Source organism: Ptychodera flava (genome assembly GCF_041260155.1).
Source record: "Ptychodera flava strain L36383 chromosome 23 unlocalized genomic scaffold, AS_Pfla_20210202 Scaffold_23__1_contigs__length_28996876_pilon, whole genome shotgun sequence".
Classification (NCBI taxonomy): domain Eukaryota; kingdom Metazoa; phylum Hemichordata; class Enteropneusta; family Ptychoderidae; genus Ptychodera; species Ptychodera flava.
This window is the reverse complement of record NW_027248277.1, coordinates 15,958,938-15,986,878: the sequence shown is the minus strand read 5'-3', so window position 1 is coordinate 15,986,878 and position 27,941 is coordinate 15,958,938. Positions and strand designations below refer to the sequence as shown.

At 37.4% G+C, this 27,941-nt stretch overlaps 1 pseudogene; it reads left to right on the top strand.

Moving 5' to 3' along the window:
- LOC139123777 (zinc finger protein GLI3-like) overlaps positions 1–27,467 on the top strand; it is a 73,919-nt pseudogene extending 46,452 nt beyond the window's left edge.
- The last annotated feature ends 474 nt before the right edge of the window (positions 27,468–27,941 follow it).

The following is a 27,941-nucleotide window of genomic DNA, read 5'->3' as shown; positions in this document are numbered from 1 at the left end:
ATTTTTGAAAATATTTCTAATCGTGGATTCAGTGGTTTGCTCTAACTGAGTAACTCAGCTTGACTGAACTTCAGTTTTGAAGTTGGGACAGGTTTGATGTGTAGCTGTCTATAAATTTGAAAGCAGAAAGTTTTATGTCAAAGTATTTTTCAGAAGAAAAACTACCAAACTGCCCCTCTGTTTTGGAACAATTTGTTCATATATAAATACCCGGCACAAAAGAATACATTTCAAAAACAAAATAGTATATGCAGATGATGTATTCTTATGTAAATTGTCAGCCCTCAGTGTTTCAAAGCTATGGAGAAATTCTAAGATTTACAGGATATTACACTGTGATATTGTGTAAAGCTAGTGTTCATCCCAGCTGGAATATATATGCTGGATGTGTGTGCACTGCTCATTCAAAGCAACGCTGACACCCCTGCCATAAAAGTGCATAGTTCTAGCATTAACTCATCAATCAGGTACTCTGACCAAAATACACTAGGCCTGATCCTGAAGTTTGGATTTGAAAGGATAAGTTGAGAATTGAAATACTTCGACGGTGACATAAAGTTGCTACTGTCGGAACACAGATTCATTTGTAAACAGCATTTCATTCACATTGAATTCAGGATACTGCCCCCAAGGCACCATGGGACATAATGATAGCTCTGCCAATCACCAGTCCATTCACCTCCAGGTCAGAGTTCAAAAGGGTCACAGCGATAAACTGTTTAGAGTTTAATGACAGCGCCCACAGAACTGATTGTGCCCGGGAGCATCAGTCTGAAGTAAACCATATTGTGGCGACACTGAGCTGTTCCATCATCAGTCTGCCCTCTGAGCTGATGTGATGACCTCTGACCTCATGATGGTTTCCCTTATTGTCGAAAATGTAACAAATTGCTGTAACTTGTGCCTCAAAATTAAAAGACGTAAATGTTTGCTTAAACTTACCATGGAAAACTTTAATTCATTCACTGTAGCTCAAAATCAAGAATAAAAATCAGGGGTCACAGTGCAAATTTTGATACTACAGAAACAAATTATCCAATATTTACTGATGCCTGAAATTCAAAATGGCTGCCATTCCTGTGTTAACCAAAATAAAATTATCAATTTTATCGATAATTTTATTGATATTGTGTAATGGTGTAAATTATCAACTTCAAAATTAGCCCCCACCATGCAAATGTTCGACCAAAAAATTATTGTCAAAGTTTGAGAGCCTGAATATCTGTTCCTGAGGCATATTCTATCCTATGTATGATTTGATCGATCCACAGAAATGTCAAGATATTCCTAAATTGATTCAAAGAGTTGTAAACTTTCTAACATACAAGTAGAGTCTTTTTAGTACGTCAGTGGGAACTCAATGGAAAGAAAGGAGACTGTGTGAATCCAAGACGTAGAGATTATACCTATATTACTTTCCAGTGTTCTTGCTCAGGTTTGGTTTGATAGGTGAACAATGTGGGAAACCCAGTACTGTTTATGTTGTCGTCTGATATAATTATATTAACCCTTTGAGTACCAAAGTCAATTTTTGTCGCCTTTATAAACTATACTCAAGACTTTTTTTTCAGATTATTTCCAAAATTTTGATAAAAATGTGTAGCCAATGAAATGTGATGTCTGTTTGATTCAAACTTATGTAAAACATTACAGAAAAATTCATTGAAATTGGTAAAATGTTACATTAAAATTTGGTGGGAAGCACTACAGCACTCAAAGGTTAATATCATGAGCAGAACACCAGTATTGTGACTTGGGAACACTGGTAAAATTTCTCATGGTGCCAGCCTTGACCAAAAACAGTGAATTTTTCCAGTGTGATGGTCTGTAGAAACTTTAAGAGGATAATCAGCTAGAGAAAGATATAACTTTAACATTGAGAATTTCTACTCTCTATTTTTTATCATTTGTATGGTTGATGTGGCGAATGTTTATTCCATACATCAAGACAAAAGTTACAAAATGGAATCCTAGTTCTTATGTACGTGCTATCTTCTTCACAATACTTTCAAAGACCTTTAAATGTTTACAGGAGAATTCTAATAGTAGTAAACATACCACCTACGCACAAATTCCTGGTCTTTGCTTCTGTGAAGATATCACAAAGGTCATAAATTCATATTACAAAGGACTTCAGGTCAGCTTTTCCGCTTTTACAAATCAGCTGCCCCTCCATACTGTCCAGAGTCTATAAAATGGTATGGTCCCAGGTAGAAAGAAGTCAGTATCTCTCTTCATCAGCAAATTTAAGAAGCTGTAACTTTTGATGATTTTTTTCTACTTTTTTGTTTTGAATGTCAACTCCAGTTTCTTGTTCTTCTCCCCAAAGCAAGTTAAAATATTCACCATTTAGCTTTGCAACAATGGGGTCTGTATTCGTAAAATGCATTATAAATTACTATAACATCTTATAAATTATGATTTTGGTTTGCCTAAGGTAGAAAGTGCCTTGAGAACAGATATTCAGACTTTCAAACTTTTTGCATTATATTTTTGATCTATCACTTGTGGGGACTCATTTTGAAGCTAATGGAGTAAATGAAATTTTCATCTTCTAGTTTTTAGGAAATTGAAAATTGTATTTGTTTTGAAAGTAAACACAAAGATGGCAGCCATTTTGAATTTCAGGTGTGCAAAATTTCGAGCAGTTGGGTGCCAAATATTGTACGGTGACAACCCTATTTTAGTCTTGATTTCAAAAGGGATTTCCAAATGGATTAATATTTCTTGGTGGAAAATTTGAGCGAAAAGTTAAGTCTTTCAATTTTGAGCCGTGAACCAACTTAAATAATGTACATGGGTGATTCTCAGCAAATCAAATCTAAAAGCTAGTACTTTTGTTAAAACTCACCAAGCAATCCCATAGAGAATGTTGTGTCCAGTTACCAAGGGACGATCACAACCTGCACAAATGACAGAATTTTTTATTCTAATCTTCAATAGTTCTTAACTGCTAATCTGGATTATGTAATGTGGCAGATTGCGAAGTAAATTGGCTAAAGGTGATCTTGTGTTGCAGTTGAAAGCATTGTCTGAGAAAGCTTTGTTGGGTCGTACAATAGGTTTGTTTCAGGCATCCCAGCCTTTACCCTTCAGTTTAACCCTTTAGTTTTGCTGTAATTTTTCCCACCAAAATTTCAGTGTAACTTTTTACCAATTTTTATGAATTTTTCTGTCATTTTTTTTTATAATTGCTGACCAAATGACCACAACTTTTTATTGGCTACAATTTTTGACCAAAATTTTTGGAAAAATCTGAAAAAAATTGTCTAGATCTAAAAAAAGGTTGCTGGCTATTTTGTATTCTATAAAGGCAACAAAAGTTGACTTTCACACTAAAAGGGTTAAATTTTATTCGTTCAGTAATACCATAGCGTATTGTTGTAATATACCTGTACTCTGCACATAGGGCCAACCTCTCCATTGAAAAGTATGATGTTCAACCACAGCACAGTGGAAAATACTATTTCCCTGTAAATTATATCAAAATTGTTATTGAAAACACTGGGTTTAGACCACAGCACAGTGGTGCACGGACACCTTCATTTCCCTGTACATAGGTCCAACCTCACTATCGAAAACAAAGGGGTTAAACCACAGCACAGTGGTGAACACCATTTCCCTGCACATAGGGCCAACCTCTCCATTGAAAAGTATGATGTTCAACCACAGCACAGTTGTGAACACCACTATTTTTCCTGTACATTATGTCCAACCTCACCATTGAAAACAATGGGGTTAATAAACCACAGCACAGTGGTGAACTATGCATAGCCCTACCACATCAGAGAGTGATGTGATATTGTTCAACTATTCTACCCATTGCAATTTTGTCTGGTTAATTTCATCAGTAGATTACACTCAATCTCACAGTTTATTGACAGATCCCTCTACAGCACTCATTTAACTGTCAGCCTTCCAATAAAAGAAATGGGAGGGATGTTTGCTTCAGGGGGAGGCATGAAGTTTTCAGGACCCTCATTTCAAAGTAATTGATCCTTCTTAATCTTTGAAACAATAAGATTTAACTAATACTTTCAGTGTTAATACGTTAATCGCCACAACATCTCTTCTCCTAATTAGTTTAATTAGAGAGTCTAATTAACAAATGGATAAGTCCTTGTACTCTTGTACAGTTATTCTCCCCATCATCAATTAACATAATTATGGTGATCAACATTGTTACATTTGAGACAGGGCGTCTCTATAATGTCACTTGGTCATAATACTTAACTTACATTTAGAGTCTTTGCTTCAGCAATACGAGTATTGATACGTATGTTAGTCATTTATGAATAGGGCGAAAAGTACACAGAAATGTTGGAAAATTATATGAATTTGGATGTTTTTGCAAATTTACAGAGTTTGGTTAGGTCAAAGTGATTCATGTTTGAAATTGAAACTGGCTTGTTTGTGTTTGAGTGATAAGTACCTCTGTACCTGTAACTTTTGATAATGTTTTCAGGGCTGTCAATGCAACACACTGTGTACAATATTCAGGTGTTGTTGCCTACAAATGAATTCTGTATCCTCCTTTTGCGGGTGGTTTTACCGTCAGGAAGGATTAACCCTTTGAGAGTCAAAGTCAACTTTCCTTATCTCTCTAGATTATACGTACAGACAATTTTTTTCAGATCAAAATATTTTTTTTCAGATTTTTTCCAAAATTATGATCCAAAACTATACCAATGAAAGTTATGTCCATTTGGTCCAAAATTATCAAAAAATAACAGAAAAATTCTTAAAAATTGGTAAATTGTTGCACTCAAATTTTGGTGAGAAAAATTAAAGCACTCAAAGGGTTAATAAATGTTGTGCTCAAGTTCCTATGCTGTGGAGTAATACCGGTGCATTGTGGGTAATTATTCATAGACTGGTTGGGGTGTGGGATGTGATTTCAAAAAAGATCTTGTCTGCAGTTAGAGAACAGTTATAGAAAGCGCCTCATAAGTACAAACAGGTTGGTAATTGTATGACAGAAATTACTTAAAACATCAATTCTAGTGAAAGAGTTGAAATAAACAGAGTATCCCATCATTCTTGTATATACTGGTAGAGACACAATAGGAGGGAAATAACATATTGAGCGTCCAGATGAGTGCTATTTGTGCAAGCTCCCATCCTAAAAATATTTGAACAGTTAATATACACTTTAAATTGTAGTTTACTGTGCTCATCGTCATCAATCATATCAGAGATAACATACTGATTACCAAAAAAAAGTGTTTCTGAAGAGAAAAATATTTAGGTTTGTTTTTGTCAGTTTAAGTACTCTTGCATCATTTGAAATGAGATAGATCAGATACCGCCAAAATATGGCAAAAACAAATCCTGTTTTGAACCTAAATATAACTACTGGCTAACTTATCATTATGTTTTTTGGTAATCCTGAGACAAATTCAGCCCAAATGAGTTTCACCCCCTTACCACCATGGTTTGTCCCAAAGACAAGGCTGTCAATGGTGAGTGTGGATCTGCTTACAGGGAAATTAGGGTTGGACAGGTTAGATTTATGTCAAAAGGTTTGAGTATAAGTTTTGACATTGTAATAGGCGGTTCTTGACTGCAAAATAGACTGTAGACAGAGCTTATCATGTTCTTTGTTATGCGACATTGTCAATTTTTGTCACATTTATAAAATATATCTAGTCAATTTTTTTCAGATATTTGCCAAAATTTTGATATGACACTAGCCAATGAAATGTGATGTCCAATTAGTCTAAAATTATCCAAAAAATTCAGAAAAATTAATAAAATAGGTAAAATGTCGCAATAAAATTACATAACTCAAAGGGTTAACCCTGCTTGAAATTCCCTCAATTGACATACTGGTGGAATTTTTGATATTTTTATAGTTCGGTAATTAGCATACAACAGTCAACCATTTTGTAAAATCAAACAGGAAAAATAAATCCTTTTGTATAACAGAACGCTTAACAATTTAATGTCTGACTTTGTCAAATCAATCCAGGCTTAAAAGAAAATTAAAGAATTGCTGTCTCCGTCAATTTCTCTCTGGTGATATACAGATAGAATTGTGATATTTTTTATTGTTTGGTACTTAGCATCTAACAATTAGCATTCTGATTAATCAGACATCTAAATTGGATCCTTTTGTATGAGATTTTAAACAACTCAGCTTGTCTAATCAAAATGCTAAACAATTTAGTGTCTGACTCCCTCAAATCAATCCAGGCATAGAAAAAATAAAGAATTGTAGTTTCCCGTTTGGCATGAAGAACCCCACCATGCACGGCAATGGATTCAGCTGCATTTTTAGTACGGAAGCAAGCTGCCACTCCAAAATTAGCAAAAAAACTTTTATTCTGTTTAAAGTTGGCCCAGTAATATTAAGTGAATTGGTGAGTTAACATCCCTGATCTGACAAGCAAAGTATTGAAAATTGCTCCTGTATGTCATATGAGAGAGAAAGTGGGGGGGGGGGGGATTTGCACTAAGGTAATATATACATGGAGGCATGTTGATTTTTGTTGTTTTATTTATTTCTTTACATACATTTATTCATTAAAAAGTAGGGATACAACACGATGTCATTCAAAAGTGCTCTGTATATTCCACCCATGTTTAATAGCATTGGACCAAAGAATGGTGATAAATGGTGGTTAATGGATAGAATGAATTGATTAATTGGCCTTGTGTGGCTGTTGTATTACAATTACCAGCTACAACAGATATGCCCCTTGTTTTACTGGGGAAAAATGTGAGATTGTGTGTGGCATTGCAGATTTAGTGAATTCAACACATGCATGCTGTTAGTGTGCGTGTGTATGTGTTGGTGTACGTTCTTGGCATAGTATGCGATCAGTGGGGCTTTACTATAGGCTGTTGTTGTTGACTGGTGATGAATTATTATTGCCTCATTTCCTGTCTTGTTCATCTTGGGTGGTCCGCTTCTCAATGTGGTGTCAGTTTCTTAAAATTCGCACAGGTCGTCCTCAGTCCTGTGTTTCCGTCAATCGAACTGCCAAGCCCAGAGACCGCCACACTGACAGCTGTTCGCTTCTTGACACGTTTCTGATGTTGATCCCGTCAAAGACCTGGACTGTGTCTCCTCTCCAGTGACAGGACTTGTCCTCCATGCCAGGCAGTGGTCATTTCAGAGCCTGGTCTGGCTTCAACATGACCACAGATTGATCTGGCCATAAACTGACCAATGCATTCCTGACTCTATTACCCTAAACATCTGATGACCAGCCCTGTTAAAAACCGTCACCCGCTTGGACCCCAAGACCAATCTCTGTCTTTTATCTGACCTGTCCTCTCAAACACATGGCTTAGTGATCATAGGTTTGTTTTTTCCACTGATACTGCTCTGTAACTGGTCCAGAGACCATAACATTCAATTGAATATGCTATAAATTGACAAATAATCTCTCTTGCATGATAGCAGTCCAAAGAAACTCATCTGTGCTCGTTTTCACACATCAACCAACACAGGTTGTAACGTACTGTATGTATTTTCACAGCTCAAGCAGACATAGTTTTTTACGCCATATTAATGAACCCTTTGAGCACCTAAGTCAGTGTTTTTCCCTTTATACATTTAAAATATAAACCAAGTAATTTTTTTCAGATTTTTCCGAAATTTTGATAAAATCTCTAGCCGTCGAAAAGTGTTGTCCATTCGGTCCAGAATTACTGAAAAACTTGCAGAAAAACTCATAAAAATTGGTAAAATGTTGCATTAAAATTTTGGTGGGAAAAATTACAGCACTCAAAGGGTTAAAGGTATTGTTTTACGAAATGACAGGTCGTTTTCTCTTAAAATTAGTACTGGCTGCCTCAAGGCCAAGGTCAAGTTGTGTACTTTCATACATATGAAAAGTATAATTCATGTGCATGAAAGCACAAATTTCAGTGCCTGCAAGTAGATGACAAAAAGTATTGAAATTTTCATCATGCAGGGAGAAAATCATTCTTTGATATAAATTTGAAGCATGCAAATGCCAATACTACTTTCTTTCTTTTTTCCATCCTTTGCCTTCCCATCATGCCCCTGTCCTGAAGGTTTCTTACATCCAATAAAGCTTTCTTCATCACAAATGAACTTTCCTGGAGAACAGGATCTCCAAACTCATCTGTTCGGCACCAACGTTTGGTACGACCCTGTTGTTTTCTGTGGCAGAGTTGGACCTGTATATTCAGAAGTAGGGGTGAAAGGCTTTAGAAGCAAGGTGTGCAAAGATTTTATTTCTTTGGCTCCTTGTTGTGGCACCAAGTTTTGCGCTCCTTTTGTTTTGTGGTTATACAAATCAACAATGTTGTAAAATGCAAACAGTGCATTGGTAGTGGTCAGTGTCATTCACATATGTTAGTCAATTGTACCAAATGGGCTAATTAGCAGATCACTGAAAACCATTCTCATTTTTCAGGCTGCTCTTGCTTGTAACCGTAGCAACCACTGTACAGTCCTCTCCCCAAGTTGTGGCGGGTAGGGCTTTAAATCCATGCGAGAGAAGTTTTAAAATCTGTTGTTCTGGCTTTCAGTATTTTGACAAATAAAACAAAGAAAAATTACTGAAGATCTCAAACATTATATATCAAGTTTAGACACACCAGAGTCACTATGATATCACTGTTGGGTTGGTCCAATGTAAGTACAACGTAAGTGAAAAGTTAGCAAATGTCTGTTCTATATTATAAAACACTTTGAAAATAGCTGCATTCTTTTTTTTTAGCAAAATAGGAAACTGAATTGAATCAGAGGCACTTGATTTTGCAGATGTGCTGCAGCTCAGAAGCTTATATCTGATTGGCTTGATTGTCACTATTTACAGCAACTTGAGGAGTCTGAATTTAGGTTATTGTGTAGCTGATTGGATGTTTAGAAAAGCTTCCAAGACACTGTGCATAGACCCTCATAGTTTAACTAACAAGACACTTTGGCCATAGTTCAGTGATGTATGGAAATGAGTGAATTTGCTGCATCTTAACCCTAAATTCACCACCATGGTTTCGATCCAATTTCATTGTTTTCTGTGGTAAAGTTTGACATATATACAGGGAAATTGGAGAAAAATCCTTTATGCTGGATAAATCAGCTAAAACAACAGGCAAACAAAAAAGCCATGTTTTACAGTATTTCATGTCTTCAAGATGAGTATTATATGGCATTGAATGCAATTCTACTGCAACCAGGACATGTATAATGCATTTTCCATTTGCCGTTCACATGTCTTCTGGATTCATTAACTAGCAAATTGGGCGTGAACCAATCTTGGTCTGAGACCTCAGACCACTGCAGAGATTTTGTCTCTCCTCTATACTTTTTCGCCATTGTGGCCAGTTTTTATCAGAGCAGTAGGGCTTGCTTGTCACATGGGTAAATTTGTAATCCACTCATGGCTGTTTATTTAACAGTCAGTGAAGCACTTTTGTACAAACACTTGACAGACTAAATCAACAACCGCTTTATGTACACAACACTTCACTGTGGCTACCCAGCCCTGTTTTCTACAAACAGGCATATATTCCCATATATTAACTTTGATGTTTGCTGTGAATTTATGCTTCTTTTAACCCTTTGAGAGCTGAAATTTTTCACACCAGAATTTTGTTGCAACATCTTGCCAATTTTTATAAAATTTTCTGTGATTTTTTTTTAATCTTTGGACCGAATGGACATCAAAATTTCATCAACTACACTTTTTTATCGAAAATTTTGGCAAAAATCTGAAAAAAATTGACTTGGATAGATTTTGTAAAGGCACAAAAACTGACTTTGGTACTGAAAGGGTTAAGCTCTTTCAACCCCAGTTTACATGTATACAGGTCCAACTTTACCATAGAAAACAATGGATTTGGGACAAACCATGGTACTGAAAGGGTTAAGCTCTTTATTGGATTTTTACACCCTCACATAATTTATCATTTTTGAGCAAAAAAGTTAAAACTGATATTTTTGGTGAAATCACACTTTCGATAATTTCCAAGATAACTTGCTTGAGTAAAATTGAAATAAAATTTTTGTGTAAGACCTTTATTGAATACTTATCAATACTAAGTTCTTATTTAAAACTACTATTATTACAAAATATTTATTTGGCACATGTACCATATGTAGAAAGGTGCTAATGTGACCTCATTGCATTTCTTCAACAAATAATATTTAGTAATATTCTTTATATTTATGTGCAATGAGTTCCTCTCTAAACTCGTAAGTTGTCTGTGAAAGCCCAACATTCTGGTTCTCAACACATGGTGTACTATGTCTAAAGCTATCATAATTAAAGTGGACTATAATTTTCTATGGAGGCATAAATTTATCATCGACAGGACCAAAGATAAGTAGGCTATGATGACATGTCAAGTACTGTACAGACCATACTGAGAAACTGCGGTCAATACTTAGAAGAAAACACTTAAAACTTATTTAAATATTACAGTTATTGTTTATTCAACTGAAGAACAGAAATGTACAAAATAAGTTTTATGGTGTAACAATATTAATATGTTCTTTGTGTTAGTACAATGATTGCAGAAAGTAAATGATTACAGAAGGACTCCTCCCATAAGGCTCACCCCTTTCACCACAATGGTTTGGCCCAATCCCATTGTATTCTGTGGCCAAGTTGACCTCTTGTAGTTGCTTTAAAATCTCAACACTAGAGAGAAAGTTTCTCAGAAATCTTGGATTGTGGAAGCAAAATATCTTTTCACTGTAAAAATAACTTGTTTATTTTCAGCTTTTGTTTTTTGAGAGCTCCAGAGTATCCCACATATGTGTAGATAGATCTACGGTTGCCAAAGAATACTGAAAAAAAATGGAAATATTTCTCTGTAAATTTTGGAGGAAACAGGTCTGAACTGTCTGATTTTGAGATAGCTTTTCAAAAGAACTGCAACCGAGAGGGCAAATTTTTTTTTGTTTTAGAGTACGGCTTTAATTTAATCACCAGTGTCCCATGATACTTATAAGCTTTGGTGTAGAAATAGTTTGAAATATAAACTTATTAAAATAAAATCAAAAATAGGTAAAATGGCCAGAATTTTTTTTTTCTGTGGGGAGAGCGAGTTCACACGCATGTTACTTGATAGCCAATTTGAGGTCTTTAGTTTTTCATGCGATGGTTTTCGATTCCTGTTCTTGTATGTCAGACTCTTTTCATACGATTAATCCCAAAATAAATCCTTGAATGCAACCAGATGTCGTTGCGGCAGGAATGGTTGCGGGGCATAACATGACACCTGATACAGCTGTTAGCTAGGATCTGTCATTCAAGCCCATGATGATTTCAGACTAGCAGCTCAACCATCTTGTAAAAAAGAAAAATCACTTGACTGCTGTTCAACTGTGTTCGAATGTTGTGAACAGAGACTCTAGCTTCTTTGAAAAGTTGCAAAACAAAATTCTATATTCTATATTCTATATTCTCAATGCCAATAAATTTTGTGACGTAATCCCCAACATATTATTACTGATAATGTATCTGATTAACCAGCATTGTGACCCTAGATGTTTTATACATGTACAAATTCACTTGCATTGCCAAAACTATAAAATAATAGCAATAATGTACCTTCTCCCGGCCATAACAGGCTCAAGCGAACTTTGCACCCCTTATTGTACTAAGCTTTGCCCTGTATTATGTTGTGCTAAGTTTCCTTTTGATGATTATTGGCGGGGAATCTGAATACTATTGCCTAAATATTGTGTGATACATTTCATGTGGCCTTGCTATTAGTAAGATGATTCTATGTAAATCAATCAGGTTACAATAATTCAGGGAGTGGAATACTGACTGCCCTACATTCTTGAAAAATATTGTTTTCTGATTCAACAAAATGTTTTGTCATCCACTTGTTGAATAAAAATTAATGTCTAGATATGTATTCAGTAGCTGCACTTTTTTGTTGATGTTGAAAAAAGTGAAGCAGGTTTATGCAGTCTATGAAATTTAAACAAAAGCAAAGCTGAATTTTATCCTCCATGAGACAAAGGAGTGCCAAGAATTTGCACTCTGACCTTGCTACCATGGCAACAGGTTGTAATAGTTCCATGAACTACTCTGAACTCTACCAATCAATATTTTTTATCTGAAATTTTTCGTAAATCAGAAATGAAGTTGACTTTTCTCTCTCAAACAACAATATTGTGAGGTGATGTCCGCACAGGGCAATCGGTCAGCGATGTTTAGCGGTGACATATAACATCAGTCAGCATCTTAGAGTAATCACTCTCCATGGATATCATGGCTGGTTAACCACAAACCTCAAATCTATAAACCAAATATTGAATACCGACATGCCAAATCCCTGCAAGACTCTACTCAGTAAAAATAAGGGTTAGCATTAGCCCCTTGACTGCCAAAGAGATTTAAACACAGAAAGAAAAAGCTCACTAGAATTTTGCGGTATTCAAGATATATAGAAATTCATTCAGACACCGGAAATTTCCAACATACATAGTGTCAGGTGGTTAATCCTCTGAGCCCAAAGTCAATTTTGTTGCATTCATAAAATACACCCAAGTCAAACTGTTTTCAGATTTTTTGCCAAAATCTTGATAAAAAACTGTAGCCAATGAAATGTGATATCCATTGGGTCCAAAATTATCAAAGAAATTGCCGGAAAATTCATAAAAACTGTTAAAATGTCGCAGTAAAATTTTGGTGGGAAAAATTGCAGCATTCAAGACTTAAAGGTATACAGTCACCTGTAATCTAAATATGCCCATATATGGTCAAAGGGGCGTTCCTTGTTATTCAAAATGCCCATATGAGGGCGCTGTTTTTAAAAGGCGGCCACCCGCTTAAAATATGTGATTGGTTAGATTTTCTCTTTCCATGGTAACTGTGGCAAAATTGGAACAGGTGACAGTATACCTTTAAGAAGCCCCCATTTTCAAAATATCACTGTACAGAATTGAAATATGATCCTTTGATGACAAAGGAAATTTCTGAGAACTCATAGTTGCTTGCATCACATCTGTATATAGATAGGGAGGCCCACATACATTTGCACGTGTTTCTTTGAAAAAATACACATAAAGGAATTGAAAAAAATTAAAACAAATTGCATTTTTGAAATCTGCAGAAAAAATGATTTTATTTCATATTTTCTTTTATTTTTATTTTGCTTTGTAAGCCAAAAAATCGGATGTTTAATTTCCAATAAGCTCACTCTGCGTGTACTCGTTCACAGTGTGTTGAACGCGTCCCGTTGTATCCATGATAGATATCAGGGATATCAGTGAGTTATTTGACAAACTATGGTGAAAATTGAACTAAGAATTCTTTTATTCCAGAAAAATATTGACTCAAAGTCACATTTCAATTAACCCTGAGAAATCAATTAAATGTCAGTTCACTCCTAATTTATTTATGCCGTATTCAAATCAAATTTTCCAAATTTAGCCTTCCGGGATGGAACAAACCTGAATCCAACACCACCAATCCGGGATTCTGTTACGGATCACACTGGAACGGGACATGATTTTCCTCTATTAAGATTCTAAAAATATGTCTACACAAGCTCGTCACTGATGAAAATATTCTTGACATGGAAGCATTTTGACATTTGTCACATGTTTGATGGGGATGCATGCTGAACTTTGACCCCTACCGTTGTGTTTCAATGAAAATTAGATAATGTTTAATGCAATATGACGTTTATAGATTGATGGGTGATAATATTACAATGAGCTTGAGGATACTTGGATTCAATTTAACCAACCAAAATAGGATAGATATTTTAAACACTTTACCCGGGTCATGTCATGAGAATTCACATCTATTCAAACTTCAAAATCAACACAAATGTGAAAGTAGTAATGATAGCAAGCTGTTATCCTGTTTATGATTTGTATGAAGTTCACACACAGGCAGACTAAAAGGCCAATAATACCAAGTTTTGCTGAGTTTTTCACTATTTTTGCAATCCACGGTTTCTCACTCTACTCCCAATTTTGAGATACACAGTATTCAGCTTGTCCACTCAGCCTGTACAGGTGTCTACTGTGTTGTTATTGTTGACAAGTGAATTCTGGTCCGGACTAGAATTCAAATGTAAACAATAACACTGCATTTTACACATATAGACGCTTTGTTGACAAGCTAAATAGTCCGTATTTCAACATTATTTTGGGAGTAGAATTAAGGACTTGCAATCAGCATACAACATAAACATAATGGAAAAAAATCACCAAAAGTTAACATTACTGGGGCCTTCAAGCATTTTACTAATATTACCTGAATCATAATGATTGTTAGGGCATAGATGATTAATTAATACACATGTCAAACAAAAGTCGTCGCACTCAGATCGCAAATTTGCTTTTTTAAACTACATTCCATAGTTAAGCCTCAAGAGGGGAAAAGTCTGTTTGTGCGAATCAATTACTGTTGAGATTTTGTTTTTGGAATTTTTTTAAGAATTTATCAACAGTTTAACCCTCTTCAATACTGTGGTTTGGCCCAACCCATTGTGTCTTCAGTGGTGATTGTGGATCTGTTCACTGGGACATGGGGGTGAACAGATCAAACCCATCACAACGGAATGTAGCAATTTATTCAGGAAAGTTCACATCATAATTTCCTTGTTGGATTGCTGCACTTCCAAATTTTGATTACAAAGCAGGAGGGAGGCGGAGATAAGATGGGGAGGATTTGAGGTCAAATGCGATGAGTCCCATCTCCGGTGCATGTTTTTTTAAATTTTCCACGATCCCTTAGCCTTTTGAAGTGTCATCCGGCCAAGAGTTCCTGGTTGTGTACTTCCCATGCATACTTTGCTGTCATGATGTCTCTTAAAACTTTGGGACACAGGCATAAACTTATCTTTATAGCACTCATTAGTTTATGTTTGCATGACATATTGTGTAAGTTTCATTCAATTTATTGCTCACACATTGAAAGGTAATGAGGTATAGATCGTTTATCAAACATTGTCAATAAAACAAGTCACACTAGATTTGAATTATCAGTTGTCATTGACACTAAAGATAATTTTGTTATAAATGAAGGCAAGTGGCACAATATGTGAAGCAAGTATTCAATTTTATTGATTTTTGAATTTAAATAGCATGTTGTGATCAGATCAGGTCAATTCATGTGTAAATCATGTTTGACATTTTGATTCAGAAATGCACATTGTGATTGGATCAGAACAGTTCAGATGACGACATTTAACATTATGAGTTGCGTGCATCGAATTAAGTCGGAACTACAAAGCATACAAGCCATAAATTGCGAATATGTTTGTACATACTCACTAAAATAGGCCGAAAAAAACAAGTTTTGTATCTCATCCTCACACACACACATGGATCTAGACTAGCTGTTCCAGGTTACATATGTGCACAGAATGGAGAAGGGTTGCCATCTTGAAGCAAGTTTTTCATGTGTCTTGTTGTTCTAATATCATGGCTTCTAACTGATTTAGGCGATATATGATTGTACTTGTAAATATCGTTAAATAGCCAGGGCAATCAACACATGACAGATATGAGACCATGATAATGAATTCAAAGAGACCATATGGAAAAGACCATCTTTGTAGTCTGTCCTGTATTACAGTTTAGGGTACCTGTAACAAGGATTCCAGATGAATGTCCATTCCAAACATGATATCACACCAAGTCTAAATCTCTCTTTCCTGTATGTTGTTAGAAGACATTACCACTCTCAATAGAAACAGACTGTTCTCGGGATCAAAGAATCTCAGTTATTTCAACAAAAAAAGATACCACACAGCAATCACAAGGATGTCAAAGTTGATGAGATTTGATCAATTCTAACAGGGAAAACCATTTGTCTTTTCTTGAATGAATAATAATTTTTTTTTTTCCAATAAATCTGGCTTACCATTTTTACGTTCTCTATCTTCCCACCCCCCACTGCCATTTCTTTATGTATCCCCCCCCCCCGCCCCAATATGTGTATGTATAAGTCCAACTTGAACACAGCAAACCAGAGATTTGTACCAAAATTTAGAATGACAGGGGTGTAATCACTCTCATGGTCTGTATCACTTCATTCTACTGGGCTCAAAATTCCTTGAATGGCTGGTGCAAAGGGAAGTGGGCTTTGCTTGGCCTGGTTTCCGGCGGCAACCCAATTAATCTCCCATTGGGTACTATCATATGTCAGATTAAGGTAGTAACAAACAGTGTAGCTACTGATTAACCTTGGTTGTCGTGGTAATCTACAACAAAGAGCCCCCCAAGTTGGCAGATTTGTGTTCCATGGGGCTTCAACTCTTGCAAACATATATATTAGTGTCAGTATTATCTTACCTAAGTAGGCTGTCTTCTAGAGTTTTGTTACTTTGGCAGTTTGTGTGTTTTATAGGAAGCACATTGTTAGCAGGGTGAAGCAATGTAATCCTTGGTACCCACTGTTTCAACTGTATCTCCACACACAGTGTAAAAAATGATGAGGATGTACTTAAGTCTCTTTGTGTCAGGGGTTAACCCTTTCACCACCATGGTTCGGCCAAACCCCATTGTTATCAATGGTGATTGTGGACCTGTTTACTGAGAATTGGGGGTGAACAGGTTGAAATATTACCACATGTGAGAAAGTTTGACTTTTACTTCTTGAGTGTTGTTGTCGAGGTTCAAGTTGAAGACTTTGCTACACATTTCCATGAACACCGTTTCCACCAACTCAAGTGCAACCCTTGTTCACCAAGAACTCCTTCCACGGGCAAAAGTTGAATATTATAGAAGGAGGAAGGGATGAAAGGGCCATTGTGAAACTCAACTCTGCATCTTTTGAATTTCACAGTATTAAGCTCTGCAATGAAAGGACACGGTTGGCAAAAAGCACATGTAGATGTGTTTCAACTTCAAGCCAGCTTTTGTTGCGCTCATGATATTTTTTACCTTGTAAATTTAAATAAATATAAATGATACCCAATATCATGCAAACTTTCTTCATGAACTAACTTTTGTACATGAGGGCGCTATACACTCTGATACCAGCATCAGAGTAGACTGAGACTTTGCCAGGTACAAGAAATGTCCTGCTTTTGCCACTTGAGGGCGCTGTAATACTAGCACTGTCAGCTTGAATATTCACATTAGAAGAAGAGTTGTTGATTTGACACTAAATTATCAAACCTGGTTAGACTTGATGTTACAGGGTGTGCCTTGAACAGATAACAAAATTACGTTATTTTTCACTTTCTTTTAACTGCCAGATTTTAGTGAGATCACTTTTTCACTTTATTGCATAACAACACACTTCGGAAAGTGCAGTATAGCAAGAACAAGATTGTTCCTCTATACATGTTGTATTTGCTTTATGCAAACCATAGATGTCATGTTTATGCTAGGCATATCTGTTATCAATGCTTTCTTTCATTAATTTTTTTTTATCAATTTTCCGTAAAAAGTACACATTTCTCACTTTATCCTACATTTGTCTTCCCAGTTTGAAGGCTGCGCCAAGGCCTATTCAAGATTGGAGAATTTGAAGACTCACTTGCGATCTCACACTGGGGAACGGCCGTATGTCTGCGAGCACGAGGGATGCCACAAAGCCTTTTCCAATGCATCAGACAGGGCCAAACATCAAAACAGAACACACTCCAATGCGGTAAGCCTGCATCTTCCTCTATTTTGAGATATGAACAACAGGGCTCGAAATAATACCTGTCTGCCTGTCCCGGACAAGTGAAATTTGGCCTGGGACAAGTAGTTTTGAAAAGTACTTGTCCAAGTGGACAGGTAGGTTTTTTCAGCCTGCAACCAGTATTTCAACCTATTGACTACAGCAAATATTCATAAGTTTAAATTTATATAACAGCGTTTCCGTTACAATTTCAAAACTTGCGTACGATTTTACGCAACTTGGTTTTTATTTGCGTAAAATGTATCAACAATGCGTACGGTGTCGGTGGGAATCGGTATCTGAAGTGAGTTGGGCAGTCTTTTCTGTCGAACTTGGGGTTCCTTTAATGCGCATGCTCTACTATCAAAAAACAATAACCTGGGGGCTTCAAGGTATAGTAGCTGAACGCTTGCAATGCCGTGACATGATGCATGTCTCGTATATGATCGTTGAGCAGCCTAATGAATTCATGTTCAAAAAAAATACTTTCTAACTACGAAATTAGTGTTTTCAAGGGCCAACAAAAAGCAGATATGGTCAAAGTCCAGCGGGACCTCTCAAAAATGCAACCCGCAGAGTGTAAATCGTCACCCGTTCCAAATAACATGCGACGTAATGACCATTAACTGTATTGTGTCAACAATAACGTAGAATCGATGGATTCTCGAATTTTTAGTATCTGTATTGTCATTGTCTGTACAGGACTGATTGACATGCTTTGTGATGATGAAATTTAATTTTGCATAAAGAGTTGCGGTCCGCTAAAAGTCTAAAAGGTTGCAATATCATGATAAATGTCACTTGCAAGCAGGTGCATATGTTCTATTTTTGTCCTGCATTGAATCACGTTGAAGCAATGTAGTGCGAGCCAAGTACGTCCGTGTCATGGGGCGGCATTTCTCAATGCGTATTAGTTTAAGCAGTCATGATTTTTTTTGCGTATTTCAGACTATTTTGCGTAAAATACGCAGGATTTTGCGTTAACAGAAACGCTGTTACAGTATATACCTTTTACAATTTTGAAAATCATTATTTGGATATTTACCTGTCAGAAAAAAGTAAAAGAAAATTCGATAATATCTAATCACTGTTTACAGGAGGCAGCCATATTGATTTATCTAAGGTCACGTCTCAAATCTCTTACACTTAGATTGGGAGATTCTCAGAGCTATCTCGACACCGCTGTTACGCCAGTTTGCATATGATACAGGCATGAGTTTGTTGAATTGAATTGAAACTAGTATAGTTTTTAGAATAAATTATGCCATTTTGGACAGGTACTTTTCTCACTGGACAGGTACTTTTTATTTTTGACTTGTCCAGTGGACAGGTGGTTGAAAAAAGTATTTCGAGCCCTGTGCAATTAAATCTTAAGAATTTAAATTATTCTGGAATCTGCTTACCCTAAGGAAACTGGTCTGACAAAGTTCTTGAGGTTTGTAAAGTCATACTCTCCAATGTTTTAGTGATACATGCCATAGAATTGGAAGTGTTTAATTATTTGTTCTGTACTCAAGGAGATTCTTAAGAAGCCTTGCGGACAAATATTCAGACTTTCAAAATTTTAGGATACTTTTCTGATCACCTGCTTGTTGCGACTCATCGTGAAACTTCTTGAAAATGAAGTTTCACCATATTTGTGTAAAATTAGCAAATTTAATATTTCTAATAGTGTTTACACAGAGATATGAGACCATTTTGAATTTCAAATATTGACATTAAAAAAGTAGTGAAAATATCTTTGAAAGTTACAGCTACAGCTCCTTAATATGTTTCTTTTTGCATTCAACTTGCCAAGTTTTGTGTTTCAGTTTTGGATTAAGATTGCATAGCTATACTCATCATGGAAATCTGTTTTTATCTTATCAGAAACCCTACGTATGTAAGGTTCCCGGCTGCACCAAGAGATACACTGATCCCAGCTCACTGCGGAAACATGTAAAAACAGTGCATGGGCCAGAAGCCCATGTGACAAAGAGGCACAAAGGTGACCGAAAGCCAGATGCAGGGAGTGGGTCACAGGGTCAAGGTCATCACCATGGCAACAAGGGTGAGAAATCAGAGCACAAGGTTGATGTGGCAAAAGTCGACGAGTGTCTCAGTGTCAAACCGATCAAAGTGAAACCAGGAGACAAAAAGTCGGTAAGTGGTGGTATTGAAAAACCCACTCAGGTTACCCTTTCACCATCATGGATTGGCCCAAACCCATTGTTATTAATGGTGAAAGTGGACTCTTTACAGGGAATTGGGGAACAACAGGTTAAATAAAGGAATACCCACACCAGCAGCCAAATCATGTTGACTAAAGATAGCATGGTTGACTTTTATAAAAGAACCTTTACTACTTCATTTCATGAACTTGTCCTAGTGGAATTTACATGTGTTTGTCCGCAGAGCAGGTAAAAAATAAATGGTGAATGCTTATAGCATAGATGATACTTAGCTCAAGGTATTCAGTGTTTTCCCCATCATCTTCTTGTAGAGTGGTGGCTAATTTGCATAACAATACATATAATTGTTATGGTAGTGAGTTTCTATTGTTTACTAAAAATTAAAGAGTGGCAGCCACCAGTCTATAATTGCTGTGGGGAGAACACTGGTATTGTTATGGAAAGAATCAATTTTTGGCGCATTCACATTCCTGATTCTGTCTTCAGTCTCCGCAGCCAGTGTGCAGCTCCTCGCCCCATGATGACAGCGGCGTCGAAATGAACATGCACAGCGACAGTCTCGGCGACCTCACCACAATAGAAGACAGTAAAATCAGAGACCACCGAGTTTCAAGTAGCAGTCGTCACGACATCGAAGTGGCAGGCGACGGATGTGTTGTCACGACAACGCAGACCCACAATTCACACGTGGCAATCAAGAAGACAATCGCAGGCAAAAAAGTTAGGGCGCCCTCTATGGTTGGAAGATTGTCGCAAAAAGTTACCAATTCCATTCCGTCTGTACCAAACTTACCAGCAATTGTCTCTAGCAGTAAGTACTTTACCTTAACTTGGTCAGAGAGTCAGAAAATATTATCTCTTAGTCTTTCATTTTAAGCTAGAATGCACCTTGGGGACAAATATTTGGCTTAAACTTTAACAATATGTTTGTGGTCTACCTCTTGTAGGGGTTCACTTTGACCCTTTCATCCCCGGTTCCCTGTGTACAGGTCCAACTTTACCATAGAAAACAATGGATTTGGGACAAACCATGGTGGTGAAAGGGTTAAAGCTCCAAAGTAAATATAATCTTCACAGGCTTATTTTGTGAAAATCAAAACTGTAATTTTTCCCATGTAGAGTTAAGACAGGGATGATGGCCATTTTGAATTTCAGGTGTGGGTAATATTGGTTGATTTGTTTCTCTAGTACCAAATTTTGCACAACAATTCCTGATTTTTATGCTCAATTCTGAAAGTATCATTGAAAGTTCCCCTACTGAAAGCTTAAATCTTTCAATTTCCCTGCACAGCGTACTACCTGAAGGTAACAACTAGCAATTAAAAGTTGAAGAAATCTGTTATGAACCAGTAAACAATTTGAGTAATTTTAGGCTATTGAATTCCTAGTCAATACAAGTTTGTATCACTTGATAAAAAAGCTGAGCAAAGATTCTTCCTGCAAAGTGTATCCACTCAAATAGTGAGATCAGGATTATTGATATGCAATAAGAAAACTTGCAATATCAAATTTAGAGCAAATTTTTTGGAACAAACATTCAATTTGTCTTCTTATAAAATCTTTTAAGTGGCAAAAATATAAAAACTTTTGCAATTAGCTGATTTTGACCTCAGTCACATAGTTTTCTTGTTTTCAGATCACTTTGATAACGTTAAATTATATTTAAATCAATTAAACTGTTTGAAAATAAAAAATGGCATCTCATTTTATGTTAACTCTGATAACAGTTCATGTTGACATTTTGTCCCAATATTATTACTTTCAAACAAACTCGTCTTGACGTCAGTTCAGCTCATAACAATAACATTGAACATGAAACATTTACAAGCAAATTAAACTCCTCACCATTTCAACGTGACAAGGACTACAACTGCAAAAAAGGAACAGCCAACCGAAATAATACATTTTTTTTACCATTAATGGAGCCTTCACCACTCACCATGTTATAGATGTTCATGCAAGAATGAAGACTGCAAGATTTAGAATTGTACAAATGTTTATTCTCTTTTGGCAAAGAGTCATCCAATTTACATATATTTGCATATTAATTTGCATAAATGAGTATCATTATGATACACTTCAAGCATTACATGTTCAAGTGCATCCTCATTTTCATTTTTTTTCTGGCCTTGCTTCGAAACACTATATATAGTTTTCCAGAAATCCTTCAAACTTTTGTCCCATGGTTTGTTTTCCAGAAATCCTTCAAACTTTTGTCCCATGGTTTGATCTCCCAGAGGGGTTTCACACAAAGGTGACTGCACCATCAGCAGGCTTCAGACAAAGTCCAAAATAGCTTTTGAAATTAATGATGTAGTAGCTGATACAAATCACGGTGAGAAGGTACAGTGTAAAATGAACTGACTGATGTAAATGTTCTGCTTTTCACTCCGGTTTGACAACTACTGGATAGTACTCTGAGGTTGGTTTGGTGGATTTGTGATTTGCAAATTCTGCATTTCAGCAACACTAAAATTTTTGACATTGGCAACCAGTTATATAGTTCCAGTAGTGTTTTTTTTTACGAAATAGGCAGGGCTCGACAAGAAACATGGTAATTGTGATGATAGCAATGCCGTCATGACATGTGATGCCTTTTCAGTTGTGACGTATGTTTATGTTTTTAATTTCAACACTAATTGCTGTTTCACCCACTTTCTTGAAAACACTAGAAAAGTACAAAGCATGGTGGTCATGAATGGATCACTGTTATTGGTCAACTCTGTTGCCTTTAAGTCTTTATAGCTCAAAACTCAAAACTGACTGAGGCAACAAACAACGAATTGCATTCATTTTTACAGATCCAACAAGTATTCCTTTTTTATTCAGCTTCCATATGTACTCATTTGTTAGTCCCCACGGACATCGTCCGAGGGGACTTATAGGTTTGGTCATGTCCGTGCGTGAGCAGTCTGAATGCTGGGGGTGTAATTTGAACAGCGCCCTCAGAAAAATAGCCTCGTTTTCATTTCAAAACAAAGGTCGCAGTAGTACGCAGGGATCACACAAGCATGGGTCGCCTAAACATGCCTAAATTCACGCTATACCGCGGACCTGAGTGAATGTTATAGGTAATATGTGTTTTTTAGGAATTTGTTTCTGATATAAACAGTTTGTCATGTAAAAATAAACCTACCTTCAAAAGATTGTCGATGTGTATACTGAGTAGTTTCTGTTGCATAACACGATTTGGGTCTGTCTATGAAGGAGAAACGGGGCTAGTAAATGGTCTTTCGGGTCTTGAACACCGATCAAATTTCAGCAGTATCTTTTTCAGTAACAATTGATTGTGTATACCAATTTTTAACTTCACAGAGCTATTTTACTGGAAATGGTACACTTTTCAATAGACCCTTGGCGAAACTTCGTCTAAAAATTTCACCTATGAATGCGTTTTCTAGTACTTGTTACAGTGGGCATTATACATTCACCACAGATTAGATGGCCTCTACAAACGAGAATAATTTTATGTTAACTACAACTACAGTTCTTTAGTATATTTTTTTTCTCAGAATTTTAGAATTTATAAATTGTTTTATGTATCTTGAAGTCTGTTTCTATATATATAGGAAAATGAGAGCAACTTTACACATCGTTTTCTACCTTTGATAGTGATGCGGTATATTGATTCGATCAATGTGGTTTAATGATATGGAGAAACATGGCGAGACACCGGTGAATCGATAGTGCTTTGACCCTGGTCATGTGATCTGGGTCCCCGGGAAAGAACCGGTTATGTGTTGGAGTTATTTATCCCACATGTTAATTTGATAGTAGCGATTGTTCATCAAATAGAGATGCTAGTATGGTTATGTTGTGGTCTGAACTTTGAGTGGTTTGTTGGTCGGACCATTCGTGTTCATTTTTATCCTCGTGCTTGATTTGTGCCTGAACGAGGATGTCTCTTAAGTTTTTATTCCTTTTGTATGCTATGATAGGTTTTTCTGGAAAAACTTTGACCAGTGTTTGATCGGCTTCTATTATTTTCCAATTTTTTGTTAGACATTGTTTGATTTGCCTGGTTTTGATGAATGGACTGAAGGTCGTTGTGTAAACCAGTTTTGTTCTTATGTCATATTCCTCTTATCTTTATCGGTGAGGTATCGTCGATGGTTGGTGAGATTAACATCTTTCTTTATACGAGATATATCTTTTTTTTCTATAATCTTGTTGTTGAAGTTTGCGTGTGAGAAGTTGACCTTTTCAATGAAGTCCATGTCGTTGTTGCATGTGCAAGCATATCGGAGAAGTTCACCTTTAATGAAGCCTTTGAAAGTGCCGCTCGGGTGACACGAATTTCTCAATAAATATTGGAACGTGTCGGTTGGTTTTGTGTTGGTTAAATTAAAAAGAAAATTAATAAGTTCTGAATTCAATATACTGCAAAGACAACAGCTTTATTCTAAATAAACCTGAAGTTTGATCAATACTTAAGCCTCAGAGACTTGACTGCAACAAACTGAGACAAATCAGACACGGAAATTACGTCAAAAACTTAAAAGTGAACAACCATGAGGTCACATGCACAAGTTTTTCTATGGGAAGCCCCGGCTGGAAGCTTCGAAGCCATCCTCGGACTGTGATGACCCTGAAAAAAAAGAGGAAAATAATTAAAAACAACTGTGACACGAATTTTACGTATTACAACCTAAAAGTGTCACTTGATGATAGTTTCCCCCAAAAAAGTAACATTTGACCTAAAAATACGCACATTTGGGGATTTATTTCACTATTAGCGTATGCGAGTACACAGTGTACGTGTAAACGTACAGTACACTAATGTTGATTTGGCGCCATATTGGATTTTAGCGGCAAAACACAGCGGCGAACTTTGCCGCCCAACATCAAATTCCTGGCATGAACAGACAAAATTCTGTGGTAAAAAGCTAATTTATAGTATAATTCCACGAACTATGCTTGATTTTGGGCCTTAATTTCATGCTACCGTAGTTGGTACAGCAACACAATTCCGCGCTCGACATATAACATCATACTATGAAAAATCGCAAATTCATTTTAATTTTTCAAACAGAGCCCCGAAAAGTCACTTACCTTCTCAGAAATCCAATTGAAGAGATGAAGTTGGTCTCCAATGATAATTATCGGCGAAAAAATGAGGATTTGGGAGCGACTGAAAAACTGTGTTAGCCAGCCAACGGTCACAGTGTAGACTGAGTTGCTGAGTGCCGTTCGAAAGGAAATGGCATTTGCATATGCAAATTGCACCCCTAGCGTTCAGACTGTGCGTCCGTCCGTCCGTGCGTCCGTCCGTTCACGCAGATATCTCAGAGACGCCTGCAGCGATTTCATTCAAACTTGGTACAAGGATTACATCATATGTCATACAGATGCACGTCGATTTGTTTCCTGATACGATCCAATATGGCTGCCAGGCGGCCATTTTATTACGATTTTTTCATGTACAGAGCAATAACTCAGGCATGTTTCAACCGATTTTATTCAAAGTTGATACAAGGACATTGACCAATGTCATAGATATGCACTTAATTTGTTTTGTGATACAATTCAATATGGCTGCTGTGCGGCCATTTTGTTATGATTTTTTCATGTACAAAGCCATAACTCAGGCATATCTCAACCGATTTTAATCAAAGTTGGTACAAGGACATTGACCTAAGTCATACATATGCACATTGATTTGTTTTGTGATACGATCCAATATGGCCACCATGTGGCCATTTTATTACCATTTTTTCATGTCCTGAACTACAACTCAGACATGTATCAAGCGAATTTATTCAAAAGTATTTTTATCACAGACCTAATGAAGAGGACTCTATCCTCTCTGAGGGCCTGTAATCAAAGTACCTATTAACAAGTGGGGACTGTGTCATCAACGATGACTTGTTGATTTTTTTCTTTGTTTATTTATTTATTTATTTATTTCTTTTCATTTTCAACAGCTGCCCCTGTAAGTGATAGGAGCCCATCTCAAAGGACAGGACTCATAAAACATACCCCGGATTCTGCGCGTTGTGGCAGTGGATTTCGTACGACAGCCTCGGTCGTAGACAGACAGCAATACAAGTACAATCAGTTCGTATTACAGTAGTCGTCGGTCGTCTGAAGCTTCACCATTCCCATTCAGTCATTTTCGAGTCGACGATCTAGCGAGGCCAGCTCTTATCCAGGGCGTCGTGGTTCTGAAGCGTCACAGGCTTCCAATAGGTTGAGCGTGTTGGGGTCACCGTACGATCCTATTTCGCCGGGGTCATCTCGTAGATCAAGCGGTGCAAGCGGACTAAACGCACCAACTGGACTGCCAGGGCTTACAGTGGCACAACAACGCCGACTGCAAGCCAAGTTTTACCAAGCGACACATCAGGGACCAATGGGTGACGAGTCATGTGCTCCATCGCCAGTTCCTCCGGGTTGGGGGACGCGACGTGACAGTGAGGGCGGTGTTAGTCTCCCGCCGCGCACGCCACTGCCACATGAAGTACCAAGGACTGGTTTTAGGAGATCTAGTGATCCTGTGCGGGCCATCCACACACCTGTGAAAGTTAATCTGCCTCGCTACAGCAGCATGAATAACGTTCACACAAGCTTGCAGGCCCAAGCTATGAAAAATAGCAGTCGCAATCTCTACTCGCCGCAAATGAATCCATACAAAACGTTGCCAGATATCGGCTACAATCGCTACTCGTCACCCAGACCTCCGAGCATCGCAGAAAATGTTCCCATGGAGAGCATGGAAACTGCAGAAGGCCTGGCAGACTCGCATGAGGGCGGGCTTGGTGAGCGTTACGCGGAAACGACATGGTCCTACCGGATGAGGCGGCCAAGTTCATTTCAATGCAGGAGGAGAGTCAGCGGCAGCGGCGCCAGGAGCGCATACGACAGCAGATGGAGATGCAGAAACAGCAATACAGACAGATGCAACTGCAGCAGAATGCGCAGCAACAGCAGCAACAACCTCCGCCGCAGCAAAACTTCGGAAATTTCCCGAACAGTTCTGCTCAGCCTGCAACATCTCAGATGCCGTCTCCGCAGTCGAGTGCGGTCCAGGACAATCAACAGCAGCCGTACAATCAGGTGATCATGACGCAGCAACAGAGCTGTATGCAGTTCCAGCAGGAGCAGGCGCGGATGTACAATGCCTCCGAGCAGTACGTCAACGAGGTCAACATGCAACAGTTCTCAGAGCAGCAGCCGCCATTGCCCACACAACCCATCGCCATGGAAACATCTCCCGACAATGATCAAGTGTCCAGCACCGTCGACACCTGTCAGTTGCTGAGCCCGTCTAGCGACGTCATCAACTACGAGGACCTAATGGTTGAAGGTATGGGGGCGCTCTCAACCGAGAACTTCGGTCAGATGCAGAATTTTTCCCAACCTGGGAACATGGACCCAAACCTTATGAATATGCAAATGATGCACGACCAGATACCCAATCAGTACAACATGCCACCTGGGATGACAGGAGCTCCTGCCCAATCACCGATGGTGCCAGGGAACAGCGCCACCTCTAACATGGTAATCAATGATATGAATTCTACGCTTTCTTCGCTGGCAGAAGAAAACAAGTATCTAAATTTGATGTCGTAGCCGAATCAAGGGACGGCCTGGTGAAAAAATAATATCAATTGGTATCATTATTCTTAACAAAAAGAGCTCGATTAGATTTTTGAGAGGAAAGTGAGGAAAAAGTGTACAAACCTTTGGAAAGGAATATTCCTGCACTGAGCAATCTTGAAGTGTGATTTGTTTTTGTTATTACATCAAAGTGACATTCAGTATGGACACATTGCTTTATGAGAAAGACGACTGCTTTTTCAGCTTTTCAAACTCTTCATCTTCTGTATCAAATCAAAACTAATCAAAAAAAGTTTTTTTGGAGCATTTTTATCAAAACTGAGCACTAAACTGCAATGAAAGGGGTTACAAACCGGAGTATCAGGTTCCAAAGCAACTTCACTGCCTTATCTTCTGTGAACTTTGACATTTGACTGCAACTTTGACCTTTTAGGGTCACCATTCTGTGTGCTCCGTTTAAGTGATACAGGGTCAGAAATGAGTATTGCCATGACAACCATAACTTTCTATTGTAATTCAGGTCAGACTTTCTTGTAGACATAAAGTATGTATTCAAAATATCTTCTAAAAAATTCGTATTTTCCGTTTTGTTACAAAATATGGAAAATGTTGCAAACAGACTGCTAAAATTTTC